The following is a 16,775-nucleotide window of genomic DNA, read 5'->3' as shown; positions in this document are numbered from 1 at the left end:
CTGCTGAGTTGCCTGCAAAGCCAGCAGCCAATCTGTATCTTCTGAACGACAGCAATGGTGCCTGCAACGGCAGTGGTGTGACCTTCTCAAGCTCCCACTCCATCCAGAGCTCTAGTAAAAGGAGTACAACTCTGACTCTAATTCAGGAGCAGATGACCATGGTGGGGCCATTGGAGTCGGCGCCGATCTCATGCGTGCCGAGGATGGTGCTGGAGTATAGGGCATCTGAAACTGCCCCACAGTCTGCTGGGCTGGCACAGGAGCACTCAGCACCGAATACGGTGTTGGTGCCAGCATCAACGTGAGCACAGGGATTGGTACTGGTGTCATGTCCATGAGCCCCAATCACTCCGTTTCAGTGCTGTGGTACCCATCCTCCATAGACAGAGAAGGAGCTGGCACCATCATCTGCAGAAGTCCTTGTGCCGCTTGAAACACTTCCACTGCTGAGGGCACGTCCAGTGCCTGCAGGCTCCTGCTCTGCCTCGTCTTCAATGGAGGCACCTCCTGCCCTTTGACTGTGTGTGCCGGAGACTTGGACTTGAGGTTGCCCCACTTTGACTTCAGCAAGCGATGCCTGTTGTGCCTCCTCTTCTTCATCGGCGTGGGAGATTGACTCCTATGGCACCAAGAAGGCAATGGTGCCTGCACCTGCTCTCGGTGCTGGGAGTCCTTAGGCGACACCGTGGTTGATGGCGCTGGTGCACTTTGCACCAAGAAGGTTCCACTCTTTACTCCTGCTGGAGACTCTTGAGGCTTAAGAGCCACCTCCATTAAGAGGACTTTAAGGCATTGGGCCCTATTTTTCAAAGTTCTGGTCTGAAAGGCCGTACAAATTAGACAGTGACCACACAGGTGTTCTTCCCCCAGGCAACTAGAACAGGCTGAATGGGGGTCACTTTGGGGCACATGTTTGCCAAGTTTTGAACAAGTCTTAAAGCCTGGAGAGCCAGGCACTCCCCAGTGCTGAGGTGCTGAGAGGGACGGAAAGCCCTGCCTTGCTTATTAGTTAAAACACTACTTGTCAAGTACTAAAACTATTTACACTTCTTCAAGAGCTATTTACACTACAATAGGCTACTAGCTAAAGAATTCAGCAAAGAAAGCAAGAGCTCCAATAACTGGCAGCATGGAGAGAAGGAACTGAGTGGGAGGGGCGTTTTTGGGTGTAGTATATATTGATCGACATATTGGCACCACTCCATAGGGCACAAGACTGATCCTATGGCTACTGGCTAGGGCAAAAAGTCTCCAGCAACTGGGCATGTGCCAGCACACACCCAACTTGGAATGGACATGAGCAATCACTCGAAGAAGAACCAAAGTTAGTCTGCTTTATGAAGTGTGTTCAACTGGACAGGAAAAAGACAGTAACGTTAAGGAGTCGGGTCTGTGGTTTGTGAAAGGTTCTCTGTGACAGGGTAAAAACCTAACCGTGGGGGGTCAGAGGAGGAGAAGGTCTGGCTTAATTGACTCACTCCTGCCTGACAGTGCAACGGATCTTATGCAGGCACAAAATGGAACTTGGACTTTTCTGGGATTTGGTGCAAGGTGTGGAATGGAAGGCAGAAAAGCTATCCTTCTCTGCATCAGACTCTTAAGCAATTACATTGCCCAAATTACTGCTCCTACAGCCAGGATTAATTGATGCTCGCACCTATATTTATTACACTGCAGGGTGCTTGGCAGTATCTATACGACCAGAAAAGCAGTGTGCAAAAGAAAAACAGACACTGCACACATGAATCTCAAGGCAAAACTTACTAAGCTCTAATACCCTGACAAAGACAAAGACTTTCACTTAGCTGAGGACCAGAAACCTCCCAATTATAATCTTTTGGGAAAGTGAAAAATATTCTCACCTGAATTAAGTGAGAAGGTATTCTCTTTATTACGGTAAACTTGAGAGAGGTGTCATGTCAGGGCATACATCTACAAATACTTCATGACCCTGTGTACAAGGCATTGAGGAGGATGGCTTCATGGTTTCTCAGGCAATTTCATCTTCATTCTCCAAGGGAGCTCTACTCGTGTAGCTCCAATGGAGTTGCACGAACAGAAGCACATCCAGGAATACCTATCTCATAGAACTAGAAGGGTCATTGACTCCAGCCCCCTGCCTTCACAGCAGGGCCAATCACCATCCATGAAAGATTTTGTTTTAAATCTATTTGCCCCGGATCCCTAAATGGCAGGATTGAATTCACAACCCTGAATTCACGAACCACTGAGCTATCTCTCACTGCTTGGAGCAACTGTGGAGGCACAGGGTCTGCATGCAGGTGGAACTGGTAATCTGTGTGTCCCCACTGTTCATCCAATTAGGTCTGGGAGGAGCCAAGACCACCATCCCCACAATACCCTTGAATCATGATACATTAGGGTGTGACTACACTAGGAACTAACTTTGAAGTTAACTTCGAAGTTGGGCGCTACTTCAAAGTAGCCAGCAGAGAGTCTACACGTGTTTTCCCTTACTTTGAAATTAACTTCAAAGTAAGGGAGCCCAACTTCAAAGTCCTTACTCCATTCCTGAGAATGGAGTAGTGCCCTACTTTGAAGTTGAACTTCGAAGTAGGGTGTGTGAAGATGCTCAGTTTGAAATCTGCTACTTCGAAGTTGTACTTTGAAGTAAGCAACTTTGAAGTTATTTTGTAGTGTAGACACAACCTTGTAGTCTTGCAGCCTTACAACTACTCAGAAACTAGTACTACTGCAGAAAGTAACATTTGTTTTGGTGAACTCAATTATCTCTCTAAGTTTACCGTTCAAATTAGGAAACCCTCCACACAATGGCTGGAGATTTAAATGTACAGCAGTCAAATCCTGTATGCCATGCTTATCTAAAGTGCCAACTGAAGTCAGAGTATGGGGTATAACAATTATTTGTATTACTATAGTGGCTATGAGCTCTACCCTGAATCAGGGACCCATTGCACTAGTGGGTATACAAATGCAAAACAAGAAGATGGTAAAGGCGCCAAAGAGCTTCCAATGTAATTATAAGATGAAGGAGACTCAGGCTGGATAGACAAAATGACGGGCACAGGGACACATAGCCCATAACCCACATAGCAGGCAGTAACACCAGCATACCAACAGCATAACTTAATTTTTTTGTAGGCAACACACAAAGGATTTGAAGGATATCCAAAAAAAAGTTTCTTGAATTGTATTTGTAAAATTTCTTCCTAATGTGCTGTGCAGAAGCATCTTCTCAAATGGTGTTGTTGGTGCTGAGGTATGAAAATAAACCTGTTTAAAGAACCACTAATTGCCAATGAAGTTTGTTAACCCTGTGTAAAGGTTGGCATATTCTGTGCTTTTGAAACTTAAACAGTCACTCTGTTAAAGAGTTATATTTAGCATGGGAGGAGCTGCAGGGGACAGCTGGAACATAGCTCATAGTTCTTTTCCATGCTGCTATTTAGTCTTGTCACTGGGCCTAGCATGAAATAGCAGGTACTCCTGTTTTAATGAATGACAGTCACACCAGTTCCAATGATGAAGTTGTAATCAGCCCTCCCACAGGAAACAAAAACTTTGCCTAAATCTGTATTTGAATTTGGCTTATAAATATGGTGCTACTTCAGGAATCTCACCCAAACATAATCATACCAGTGGAGCAATTGGTCTTTTCTGAAACCAGAGTTTTCAGGGGGTGTTTTGACTTCTTTGCAAGATGTTGACAAAATGCTTGTGTTTTCCTGTCAAACACTGGATGCAGGAAACCAGACAGGCAATTTTGACTGTGCAAAGGGCAGTTATCACTGACACTGGGATTTGCATATCAGGGATTTGTTTTACAATATCGTCTCCTTTCTGAGTTCACCGTGATCTACAGTTTGTGTATATCAATTCACAGCCTCTCCATTGTATATTCCGAGCAGCGTGCATTGGCAGCAACACAAGTACATACTTATTAGTGATATAAATCAAGCTTTTCAGGTCCTGAATAATGATTAATCTAAGGCCCATAACCAAGAATAGAAAGATCAGGATCCTGCTTTCAAAACAATAGGAACATTACCATAGCAAAAGCTAACAGGGACTCAAATTGCCTCAAATTTACAGTTGCCTCAAATTTGTATCTTTTCAGTGGAATTTTCCTTTCAGAGCTGTTGCATGCCTGAAAAATGTCCTCTCTGTGATAAACTGTCCTATATTACAGTTAAATGTAAGGAACCAATAGTGCTGATAAACAAACCAAGAATGTCATGTCCAATGTGTGTAGGTTAGGATTGAAAATCCTTCAGTAATTTGGCCAGTTAAGTCAATATTGTAGTTCTCTCACAGACATAATTCCCACTGGCTGCAGCCACACAGGGGCCAAATTCTCTGCTGACAGAATTCCACTGAGGTCATCAGAGTTACATCAGCAGAGAATCTGGTGTCTGTTTTTTTTTTTTTTTTTAATTATTGCAGTGGCCTGGTTCTCCACTCCTACTTGTTTTTGTATTGGTGTAACATCTTTGACTTCACTGGCATTAGTCCTGATTTATATCATTGTCAGCATGAAGCGAGTCAGGCCATTAGTGATAAACAGTCATAACTCAGGGGTAGTTTTGCCTGGGTAAGAAGTGCCGTATCAGGCCAAATGATACTGGCAGCTCTGACAGTGGATGAGTAAGTTGCCTTTATTTATAACATGGTACATCAGGGTATGTCATGGTGATGGACTTACAACAACTGCAAGGTCAGAAGTCTGATACTGCGAGGGAAAAGCATCCCAGTAATATTTTGTAGGTTGTGATGAATATGTAAAAGGTTAAACAAGGTAAATTAGATTTTTTTTTAAATCTCAATCCTGCTTCTTAGCAACTTCCTTGGAGGATACTGAAGAGCATTTTCCCTAGCAGAATGCTGAATCCACCCTTTTCGACCACCTTTTGTAACTCTCATGACTTTTAGAGAGAACCTACCTTGTGCTTTGTAAAAGAAGACCTTCCAAAAAACACTCGTCGATTCCAGAGCCTCTTTTTCTATATTTGAGCAGGGATAACAAGCTATGCTAGGGACATGTACTTTTATAATTATATAGGTAATTATCATTTTGGGTTTACTATGTTTTTTCCAGGACAATCCTAATAAACAAGATCACAGAGTTCCCTTTTTCCTGCATAATGAATCTGTGGGTTGTCTCACACATACAATGAAATCCTCTAAATTAGCATTAGGTAAAGTAATAAAGTTGACAGCCTTGCAGTAAATGGAATGTAGTGAATATCTGATTTGTCAAATGAAAGTAGAGGGAAATTTTATATAGGAATACAGTAATGTATGTAAATACTTAACACATGGGGACCAACCATATGCAACCACATATATACTAACTTGCATTCTGTGACATATATGCAGAAAGAAATAGCTATTCTATCAATGCCTTTTGGTATACACCAACACTGCATTTAAAAGAAGTCTCCATTTTATACAGCTGGTTAGTTACATGCTATGTGCCATCTCATTTGCAGTTGGATTCTGCACACAAAAACAAATGGGGAATATGAAAAATGGAAGAAAAATTTCATGAATGCCAGAGCAGGGGCTTTGGGCAGAGTATGAATAGAATCCCAAAGATAGGGCTTGTGGGGGTCTGTTACCTAGCAACTGGAATATTATTAAAGGAGAATATTGAAGTCCAGTTTAATACATTTATCCAGTGTTCTGAAGGACAAGTAATATCGCATTCCTCATTATACACAAAGATAATAAGTAAGCTGTATAGTAGTACACATAAGATATTTTCTAAACGTTGCTGTGTAATATTTTACTTTACTAGTGGGATGGGCAGAGAACGGCAATTTTATTTACAGCATAACTGCTTTTCTGCTTTTGTTTTAATTAGATACAGGTCTGCAGATGAGTTAAATACATAATAATGGAAAAGTAAATGAGAAAACCTTTGAGTTCCGATGATATCCAGACTTCTAACTCCACAAAAATATATTAGTGTATTTAGAACTAAATATATGAAGAGCTAGCTCATGGCACAACTTTAATATAGTTGAATGCAATTATTTTTCACTTAGCTATGAAATTACTTTTAAGTATACAGCAGTTGTGTTTTTCAGTTTTATCATATTTCTTCTAATAGTGTTAATATAGACTAATATGCTACTTTTTCTATTAATTTTTTTATTAATGAGACTGTGTACAGTTGTTAAGGTACAGATTAAACAGCATACTACAGATATAATACATTTTGTATCTGAAATTTATTTTAAGGCTCATAACTAGCTATCAGCAGGAATAATCAGCAGTGCCAAAGAAGAAATAAAACAGACTACCCTTTCAAAAGGGAATTTAAGATTTTGCTGAAAGATAAACTGAAAAGCTTTTATTAAAAATGTTATAACGCTGCTTAAGATCCCAAATCAGTAACTATCAATGCTCATTTTAAAATGACAATCACCTCTTAAAACAAAATGAGCCAAATTCTAGAAAGTGATTCAAAAGAGGATCTACAAAAGGCACCGATTCTTGTTTCAAATAGTGAAGCCCACTGAAATTACTCTAGGTTGATACCAAAGTGAGAACATAAAGGCATAACCAAAGAGCATAACCCATGCCACTCTGCAGGCCTCTCTATGGGTTCTGTTAACAGGAGACATTTGAAGTGGGCTTAGTGCACTTCGAGGAGGAGCAAGATAATAAGTGGACAACTTGTGCCCTGTCCTGCTGCTGTTGCTCAGTGTGATGTGTCTGCTTGGCATATACACACACACCAATGGTACGTATTAACTTGCCAAGCAGAGATTTGGGGATCTGAGTTTCTCCCGAAGCAACTGATAGCTCCCTAGCCCCCAGACATGTTCTACCCTCTTGGCCTAAGATAAGCAGAACTCAAAGTGATGAGAATTTCTTCCACCTTATGGTGAACACAACTTCAGTGATCACCTTTATAAATTTATACAATGGTCTCAGAGAACTCACTAACTTCAATTTGCTATTCAAAATACTTCGTATAAGAAGTCAAGGGAAGCACACAGCATGAGGCATTGGCATACTCCTTCACTATTTATTTTCCAGTGCAAAAAAAAGAGTCAGTCAGATACTCCCAGTTATCCCATGCAAAGCAGGAGAGCACAAGTGTTTATTATGCGGAGTTGTTTGTATGGAATCTGTCAACATTTGCTTGTCAGGTAGTGGCCCCTCGCTGAACTTGATTTGTATAGCTGGCTTCAGATGCCATCAGTGGATATTTGTATGTATTTTTACATGCAACATTTTTAGGACACCATCATTGGGCAATTGGAGCAGACAATTATCATGACAGCTGAACAGCAGTGATGGCCAAGAACAAGAAAACATGTAAATTTCCTCTGCCCCATTCTACTAGAAAAGAGCAGTGGGGAAAAACTCCCCTCTGAGCTAACACTCATCCTGCTCCTGAGGGTGTGGCTTTGGGGCCATACTGCCAGTTCATGTTTTCCTTTGATGTGCAAGTTCCTTTGCTGATACTCATCTCTTTTCTCTTTCATGCCTCACTCCCAAGAGTTATGGAACCTGAGAGCTACTGATAAGCTGGGGCCACTAACACAGGTATGGAACTAATGTGGGCATAGAAAGAAAAGTGGAGACACCCATGGGTAACAGAGGCACAATATGGGAAATCTGGTGTTCCTTATTTCAAATGCCATTGACCCATCAATTCCAGCGCTGGGATATGGAGAAGTATGCACACAAGTAACGATCTATTCGGCCCCCCTTTTTCACAAGTCTCTAGGGAACAGGTTCTTCTTTCTGCTTCTCTGAGCAAAGAGGAGAGACAAAGAAGTGCAATCCAGTTGGAGGGATGGGAATGGATGAGAGATGGGGATGAAGGCCATTGTGGAGCATGCACCTGCATGCTTGTGCCTCCACATCTGTTTGCTGGAGCCTTATATATTATAGGACTGGGACTCCTACTGGTAATATTGACATGTGTAGATATTTCAGCCATTGTCGTTTTGCAAGTGATACAGCATAGCTATATGGGTAAGCAAGTCTTGGCATCTTAGCTACTGAAGAAACCATGCTGCCTGGGGAAAGGGGCCAGCAGGGCAAGTATTAGAAGTCAGTGGGCTTCTGCATGCATGCTCATGTCCATGGAGATCTTGAGATATGTGGTGGCTTAAGGTTCAAAGTTCTTGTGAGGTCTGTAATGGTGGGTAGAAACACCTCCATCTGCTCAGCCTTGTGTGTTGAAGATACTGATACTGATACTGCAGTGTCCTGCTCATTGTGCAAGAACAACTATGCGTCTACATACACAGTCATCTGGACATGTTTTTTAATCACTGTAAAGTCAGACCAGACAAGCACCACCAACTAAAACCAGGAAACATTCTGTCAGCTATCGTAGGCTGCCTAAGCTCCAAGAGTTAGTATGTGGGTTTGAAAAATTTGCAAAGCTGTTAAGGTTGGTATAAATGACCTAAGAACTCAATAGTTCTCTCTCAAATCACTCCCCATCTGAAGAAATACCAGTCTTGAAACAAGTTAGGCAGAATTACAGTTAAAACAAACACACAAAGGTAAATCTTCAAAGTTCCAGTTGATTTTGCTTTTTGAATTCATCCCCAAAATACCTTGGATTTTTCCTCACAATTCTGCCTTGGCATGAGATCATGCAAGTGGTGTTTTAGGCATCTGGGATTAGTTTTTAGCCAAAATATTAGGAGGCTCAAAACTATACTCCTAACTGAATCCTAGCTTAGTAAGGGAGAATTAATATCTTTCCATAATGAAACATACCTCCTACTGGCTTTAGAATCTGTAACTCATCCTGGTGCTGATCACTGCTGCCAGTGCCAAAGAACAAGCACTCCTTACCTTTTCCCTGTGTACCTGAGCAGCTGCTTGTAAAGTGTGATGTTAGCCCAGGAAAGAAAGTACCAAATAAAGCTCTGGACAAATAAAGTGCATGAGCTGCAGCGAACTGCAACATTCTGCTGTTGTAGCGAAGGAAAAAGGGATGATGCAATCATCTGTTCCTTATTATGGCCTGACATTTAGGAGATGACAGCGCTTTCCACTGCTATTAGTGAACAGAGATTCTCCTTTAACACAGCAGGTAAAACAACTACTTTGGGGATGTAAAGGGCTCTGGTTTAAGTCCCTGCTGGGATAAATTCCTTCCAAGGGAGCAAAGTGAAAAAATGTTAAATGAAGAGTTGTCTAAGTTTGACGTTTTTACAGTTTGGTGCTATACAGTGTTATCAATTGTCAAATAATAAATACTCATTTCTCTTTTTGGTTATCTAATTCTTGGTTACCTTCTTAAATCCTTAGTTACAGAATTCCTGCTATTCTAATCCACCTCTTATATATTCCTGGATGGGAGTGTAGGTTGTGATTTGAAAGCACTGGAGTAGACAAACTTCTTCAGAAAAGTAATTCTGACCACACTAGCCTGGTCTGAGTTTGAGAATTAAGCTAAAGCTGTATATGGTACTACAAATAGTAACTTAAAGGGTTAAACAAGATAAACTATTACAAATAGATATGCAAGTGTTGGTGATAGGTTTTCTGTTTCATTTATTAACAGACCCAGAGGTCCTAGAAGTGGTGTTATGAAAAGGTCATTTGGGGTTCTCTTCTTGGGGTAGACCAGGGATTTGTGGGGGTCTGCTTTGTAATCACATTATGTACCATATGTTGCTGTTTTTATATTTCTTTCATGTTTAGTGTGATCATGCTGTTCATCCACTGCTGCTCTTACCATCCACCCACCGGTTGCACTGGCCATCCTGCCACTGCTCCTCCTACTGGCCACCTGCCGTTCGTCTGCTTCCCATCAGGCAATCTGAAGCATCTTGAATCCGAGGCATAGTGTACTGGTCGACCAGAGTATGGCTGGTTCGGGTGCAGTAATCAATGCACATCCGAATTTCCCCATTCTTTTTACAGACCACCACAACGGGTGAAGCATATGGGCTGTGGGATTCTGTAATGATGCCATTGTCAGCCAGCTCTTGAAGATACTGTTGCACGTCTTCCATCTCGAATAGAGCAGTAGTCCACCAGTACCCTTGAAGAGACTGGATTTGGTCCCTATTAGTACAGACACATCAGAGATCCCCTTGGGGTCAGGGCATATTAAGGTGGCTGTGTCTACCTCCTCTCTTACCCTCACCACTTCTTCTGGGAACTTTAGGTGCACTATATTGTATCCCGCATAGGGTTATTCATTCATGCTGAGTCCACACAGACAGTGGTTGAATAGGTAGGTGCCCAAGCATTCGTTGGTAGGATGACTGAAATATAATAGTCACTTGAGATCCTGTATCAAGCATGGCTCTACATTCTATCCCTTCTATCTTCACAGTGACCTCCGCTCGTGGCCCTATAAGTCCTTGTGGGATTGCAGTGGGTCTGGCTCTTCAAGGGGAGCCTTCAGTTCCTGAGAGCTTAGGCAGCAACTTTCCCAAACTTTGTGGCCATTTCCCAACTTTCTCCCAACTAATCCTCAGCTTCCCAAAAACTAAACCAGGATTTTCCTTGTTCCGGCAATTGACAGCACTGTGCCCATCTTGACCACACCTGTAGCAGAACTATCCTCTCCTCCTCCGCCTGGGTAGAATGGTGGCTCCAGGTGCTGACGTCTTCATCACCACAGCCTGAGGCTCCTCATCCCTGCAAATCTTAGCTTGGTCAATGACGCTTTGCAACTCAGCCATCTGTCCTGTCAGGACCTGAATTTGTTGTGCAAGGTCTTCCCTGGTGTTCACCATCAGTACACTGGCTGTTTGTTGCGATGCTTTGCTGGGTGGCTCAGGCATCTGAGCTTCCCAAAACTCACTGGCAGCCTCCCTCGCTTCCTTCTCTCTGACCTCTTTAATCAGCTGGGAGTAGCTTGGTGGGTGTTCCTGTCATTCTGTTAACCAGAGATGAAGTAGAATTGGACTGCAATACTGAGTTTCTCTTACAGTTTGATCCAGTCTGGCCTGGTTCATCTGCTCCACAGTAACCACTCCCCGAGTGACAGCTCTCTGTAGCAGTCTCTCCAGCCTGTGTATATAGGCCGAAACCTTCTCTCCTTGGTGCTGTTTAGCATTAAGGAAGTTACAGTAACTGTCTTCAGATCTCTCTGTGCTCCCAAAGGCATGAGTGAGGGCCTCTAGGCAGTCCTTTACACTGATCTCAGGCTTAGTTAGTTTCAAGGTGCGACTCACATCTAATGCTGGGCCTCTGAGACTCTCTATTAAACATCTTCGCTTCTCTCCATCTGGTACAGCCCACTGCTCTAGCATTTCAGTAGTGTGTTCTAGCCAGGGTTCAAACTCCTCTTCCCTAGGAAATAAAGTTTAGCTTACAACTTAAGCTTGCCATAGCATGGGGTAGCACACACTTTTCCAATGTCTGCCCTAGGGCTTTTGCCCAGGCATCAGCTGAGGCTGCCACCCTTGAGCTAGAGGCTTCTGAGCCAAGGCCCAACAAACCTGATGGATTAGACATGATACAAACAGTAACTTCCTCAAATATAAAACACGATTATTGACCACTTAGCAAATCACTCAACGGCTACGTCTACACGTGAAGCCTACATCGAAGTAGCTTATTTCGATGTTGCGACATCGAAATAGCCTATTTCGATGAATAGCGTCTACACGTCCTCCAGGGCCGGCAACGTCGATGTTCAACTTCGACGTTGCTCAGCCCAACATCGAAATAGGCGCAGCGAGGGAACGTCTACACGCCCAAGTAGCACACATCGAAATAGGGATGCCAGGCACAGCTGCAGACAGGGTCAACGGGCGGACTAGCGCTTCCGGGGCAACAGCTAGCCGCTCCCTTAAAGGGCCCCTCCCACATACACTCAGCCTGCACAGCACGCGGTCTGAGGAGCCATAGGCACACAGACCCCGGGCGCCGCAGTCATGGACCCCCAGCAGCAGCAGCAGCAGCTAGAGGTCCACCCAGCCCTCCCAGCAGGAGCAGGGCTTGCCCTGACCCATGCCATGTGGGAGGCAGCTGAGCACCTCCTTGCCCCAGGGGAGGAGATGCCTCCAGGGCAGCAGGGCTCAACCCCTACCCCTGCAGCACCCCGCTCCACCCCCCGCCTCACACGCCGGCGGCTGTGGAGCTACCCTACCAGCACCGACTGGTGGGAGCGGCTGGTGCTTGGGGAGTGGGATGACGACCACTGGCTCAGGAACTTCAGGATGAGCCGACAGACATTCCTGGAGCTGTGCCAGTGGCTCACCCCCGCACTCAGGCACCAGGACACTGCCATGTGGTGTGCCCTCACGGTGCAGAAACGGGTCGGCATCGCTGTCTGGAAGCTGGCCACTCTGGACAGCTACCGATCCGTGGGCCAGCAGTTTGGTGTCGGAAAGGCCACCGTTGGGGCTGTGTTCATGGAGGTAAGAGAACCCACAGGGGGAGGCCAGGGCAGGGCAGGGAGGCCAGAGCAGGGCAGGCCAGGGCAGGGCAGGGGGGCCAGAGCAGGGCAGGGCAGGGCAGGGCAGGGCCAGAGCAGGGCAGGGGGGCCAGAGCAGGGGGGCCAGAGCAGGGCAGGGCAGGGCAGGGGGGCCAGAGCAGGGGGGCCAGAGCAGGGCAGGCCAGGGCAGGGCAGGGCCACGCACACCCTGCTCACCCCTCATTGGGGCTGTCCCATGTGCTTTCTCTGCAGGTTGTGCGTGCCATCAACGCCATGCTCCTGCACAGGCTTGTGAGGCTGGGGGACCCAGATGCCACCGTCACCGCCTTTGCCACCCTGGGCTTCCCCAACTGCTTTGGGGCTCTGGATGGGACTCACATCCCCATCCGCGCCCCACATCACAGTGGCGGACGATACCTCAATCGCAAGGGCTACCATTCTGTCGTCCTGCAGGCCTTGGTGGACAGCCAGGGACGTTTCCAAGACATTTACGTGGGCTGGCCTGGCAGCACCCACGACGCCCGGGTTTTCCGGAACTCGGGCCTGTGCCGCTGGCTGGAGGCGGGGACCTACATCCCCCAGCGGGAGATCCCTCTGGGGGACACCACCATGCCCTTCTGCGTCATCGCAGATGCGGCATACCCGCTCCGGCCGTGGCTCATGCACCCCTACACAGGCCATCTCTCCGCTAGCCAGGAGCGCTTCAACGAGCGCCTGAACCGTGCGCGCCAGGTGGTGGAGCGCTCATTTGGCCGCCTGAAGGGACGCTGGAGATGTCTCCTGACCCGCCTGCATGCGGGCCCCAACAACATCCCCCAGATTGTGGGTGCCTGCTGCGCCCTGCACAACCTCGTGGAGAGCAAGGGGGAGACCTTTCTGCAGGGCTGGGCCGCGGAGGCCGGCAGGGCACACGTCCAGCCACCTGCTGCCCCCAGTCGGCAGGTAGACCCCGAGGGGACCCGGGTCCGGGAGGCCCTGCGGGCCCACTTCGACCAACAGGCCGCGGGGTGAACTCTGCCCAGGCCCCCTACTGCCCGCCCCTTCCTCCCCCACACTCCTGCCCCAACGCCCACACCATGGAGCACCCCACCGCCCCCCCATCCCACTTGTCCTGGACAAATGACAGCACGAACTTGTGGCTGAACGTAAATTTTTTTTTTCTGGCCGAACCTTTTTTTTGGGGTGTAAATAAATATGTGAACCACAAACAGAAAACTAGGTACAAACGTTCAACCAAAGCAATATGTACAAAAATAAAACAATCCAAAGAAACAACTTTGTGCCATACATAATAAAAAGAAAACCAGGGAGGAGAAAGGGGAGAACTATTTACATGGGGGGGATGGGGCAAACGGGGGGACCAAAAAAACAGGGTCCAACTATATACAAGTGGGGGGCCACGGCCCGGGCCCTCGCCCCTATAGCCCGGCACTGGGCGTGCCCGGCCGGGAGCCCCGCCGCGCTCGCAGCCTGGTCCGCGGCTGGGTGGGAGCGGGCTGGACCGGAAGGTATCGGGGCCGGCGAGTCTCAGGTGGCTCCAGTGGTCCCTCGGCACTCTGGCCCTCGTGGGTGGGTGGTGGGGCGACGGTGGACGGGCCAGCGACGGGCGGAGCAGCTGGTGGTGGGGCTGCAGGAGCGGGCAGGGTGGGCGATGGGTCGGCCGGCGCTGCATGGGGGGCCAGGTAGTCCACCAGGCGGTTAAATGTCTGCATATAGGCCCCCCATGCCTCCTGGCGCCAGGCCAGTGCCCGCTCCTGCAGCTGGAGGTGCTGCTCCGAGACCTCCAGCTGCCGGCGGAGGATGGCCAGCAGCTGGGGGTCCGTCGCCGTCGGCGGTTGTAGGCGCGGGGTCCGCCGTCTAGCCTGCCGCGGGGCCGGTCGTTCCTCGGCCGAGGGGGTGCCCTGGAGCGATGGTCCCGGAGGGCTCTCCGGGACAACTGAGGCCTCGCTGGCGCTCTCTTCTGGTCCTTCTGATGGTGCAGGTGCAGGACACAGGAGAGGAGGGGGGAAGAAGAATGGAGACAGGCGTTAGTGTGGGCCCCGAGCCGTGGCCTTTGTCCCCCCCGCCCTGTGCTGCAGGTTCCCCATCCCTGTCCCCGGGAGATGCTGCTGTGATGGATGGGGTTCGGGGTCCCCCTGCCCTGCACCCCGTCCCCTGGTGGGAGCGACTCTCACTTCACCCCGCAGGGTCTGAGAGCAGGAGAGGTTTATTAGGCCACAGATGCCCAGTTTCTGCCAGGAGTGACAGCACCAGCTGTCGGAAGAGACAGTCCTTCCAACCCGTCGTGGGGAGAAGACCCCAAGGGGGGCCCCTCTGGGATGCAGCTTTCCCCCTCCTCTGGCTGGCTGCCTACCAGCTCTCCCTTCCCCTAGCCTCTACCTGTGGCCCCCGCCCTCGCCCCCCAATTCCAAGCCAGCTCGGCTCCTCCCTCCTGTTTGTTCAGGGCAGAGGTGTCACCTGCCAGCTGTAGCGCCAGGATCCTCCTTTGGCCCTGGGAGCTCTTCGGCTCTTGTGGCTCATATATAGCCTGAGTCTCCCTTTGGCACTCCCCCCACTCCATCACATGCTGCTGCTGCGGGGTGTCCCACCCACTCCGCCCGGGGGCCCCTCGAGGTTCCGCTCCCCCCTGGCCCGGGGATGGGGCATGGCACTGTCATGCGGGGTGGGGGGGGCAGAGGCTGATGGCTGCAGTGCTGTGAGGGCCATGGCCCTGGTGTCCTTGGGGCCATGGCCATGTGAGCATGTGGGGGGCCCTGGACACATCTCTGTTACCCCCGCCCCTCAAGCCCAGGGGTGTCCACCAGAGAGGGGTACCTACCTGTTGGTCCGCTCCCACGGTCCGGAGATCCCCGGGGGTCGGAGGCCCTGCTGCTGCTCCGGGATGGCAGGAGGAGGATCTGCAGGCTGGATTCTGCGGAGGAGGAGCCCCCCTCCTCCTCCTCCTCCTCCTCCTCCTCCTGCCGCGATGTCCCGGGGATGGCCTCCGGGGGGGGCCCCCGGGGTGTGGGGCTTGCCTCCGGGGTGGACTCCAGCTGCAGGGCCTGCTCGGGCTCGTCAGCCGAGGTGTCAAGGGTGGCCGGAGGGGAGGAGGTGTGCCGGGAGCCCAGGATGTCCCTGAGCTCCCTGTAAAAGGGGCAAGTGACGGGGGCGGCCCCAGATCGGCTGGCCGCATCCCGGGCCCGGGCATAACCCTGCCGCAGCTCCTTCACCTTACTCCTCACATGATCAGGAGTGCGGGCAGGGTGACCCCGGGCAGCCAGGCCATCGGCCAGCCAAGCGAATGCATCCACATTCCGCCTCTTGCTGCCCATTACCTGGAGCACCTCCTCCTCGCTCCAGAGCCCCAGCAGGTCCCGCAGCTCGGCCTCCATCCAGGAGGGGCCCCGCTGCCGCTTCCCAGCCCGGCTGCCCTGGCTCCCCTTCGGGGGGTCCCCTGGGGGCGCTGGGGGGGCTGTCGGCCAGCCATCGCCGTTCTGTGGGGTGGCTGAGGGTGCTGCAGGCTGCCCTCGTGTGCAGGCTGCAGCCTGCTCATTCCCTCAGCTTCCTGCAGAGGCAGGGAGGGGGAGGGGACCTTTAAGGGGCCGCTCCACGCGGCCACCAGTGAGCTGAGGGGCTGGAGAGAGCGTCTCTCAACCCCCCAGCTGATGGCCGCCATGGAGGACCCGCCAATTTCGACATTGCAGGACGCGGATCATCTACACTGTCCCTACTTCGACGTTGAACGTCGAAGTAGGGCACTATTCCTATCCCCTCATGGGGTTAGCGACTTCGACGTCTCGCCGCCTAACGTCGAAGTTAACTTCGAAATAGCGCCCGACGCGTGTAGCCACGACGGGCGCTATTTCGAAGTTAGTGCCGCTACTTCGAAGTAGCGTGCACATGTAGACACAGCTAACATGTGCTTGTGAGGGGTACTGATGCAGGATCCTGGACGAGCCCCCAAAAATGTAACCCTTCTGTCAGAAGGAGTCGGCAGCAAACAGGGCCAGGTTCAACATCTAGAGATGCCTTTTCATGAGTCTCATGCAGAACCAGCTCGAGCCCTGTAGCCAGACAAAATCTCCCCACTACAGACCAGCTTTTGCCTCCCTTCTAAGGTGCCTCAGAGCACACAGGGCACTGAACAGCAGTTAAACAGCCCAGTCTTTGATGCCTTCCTAAGGGGCCCAGATGTGCTGGCTCATCGTGACCCTGAGGAACTGAAAAGACAGAGAGAGGGCTAGCAGGCTAACCGTTAACAAGGGGGCCTCAGGAAATTACCCCAGCTGGCATTGATGGATTTGATGTGCCCACACAGCCATCCCAGAAGAGAAATCTCCGCCCTTGTAAAAGAATGTCCTGTACTCCCAAAATTGCTTATCTCCTGTCTTACAAGTGCAAATTAAGTAAGAATTGCCCTTGTAAAAACTGG

The 16,775-nt window shown here is 49.3% G+C and overlaps 1 long non-coding RNA gene across 1 annotated transcript in view; it reads left to right on the top strand.

Annotated features, from left to right (window-relative positions):
- The window catches only part of LOC142009399 (uncharacterized), an 80,975-nt gene extending 73,830 nt beyond the window's left edge, over nt 1–7,145 (top strand). Inside the window, exon 4 of the long non-coding RNA XR_012644461.1 lies at nt 6,605–7,145. This is a non-coding gene — a long non-coding RNA (uncharacterized LOC142009399). The remainder of the gene's footprint in view (nt 1–6,604) is intronic.
- The last annotated feature ends 9,630 nt before the right edge of the window (nt 7,146–16,775 follow it).

This window comes from Carettochelys insculpta, chromosome 2, assembly GCF_033958435.1.
Source record: "Carettochelys insculpta isolate YL-2023 chromosome 2, ASM3395843v1, whole genome shotgun sequence".
Classification (NCBI taxonomy): Eukaryota; Metazoa; Chordata; order Testudines; family Carettochelyidae; genus Carettochelys; species Carettochelys insculpta.
The sequence above is the reverse complement of the archived record's forward strand: the minus strand, read 5'-3'. Positions and strand labels throughout refer to the sequence as shown.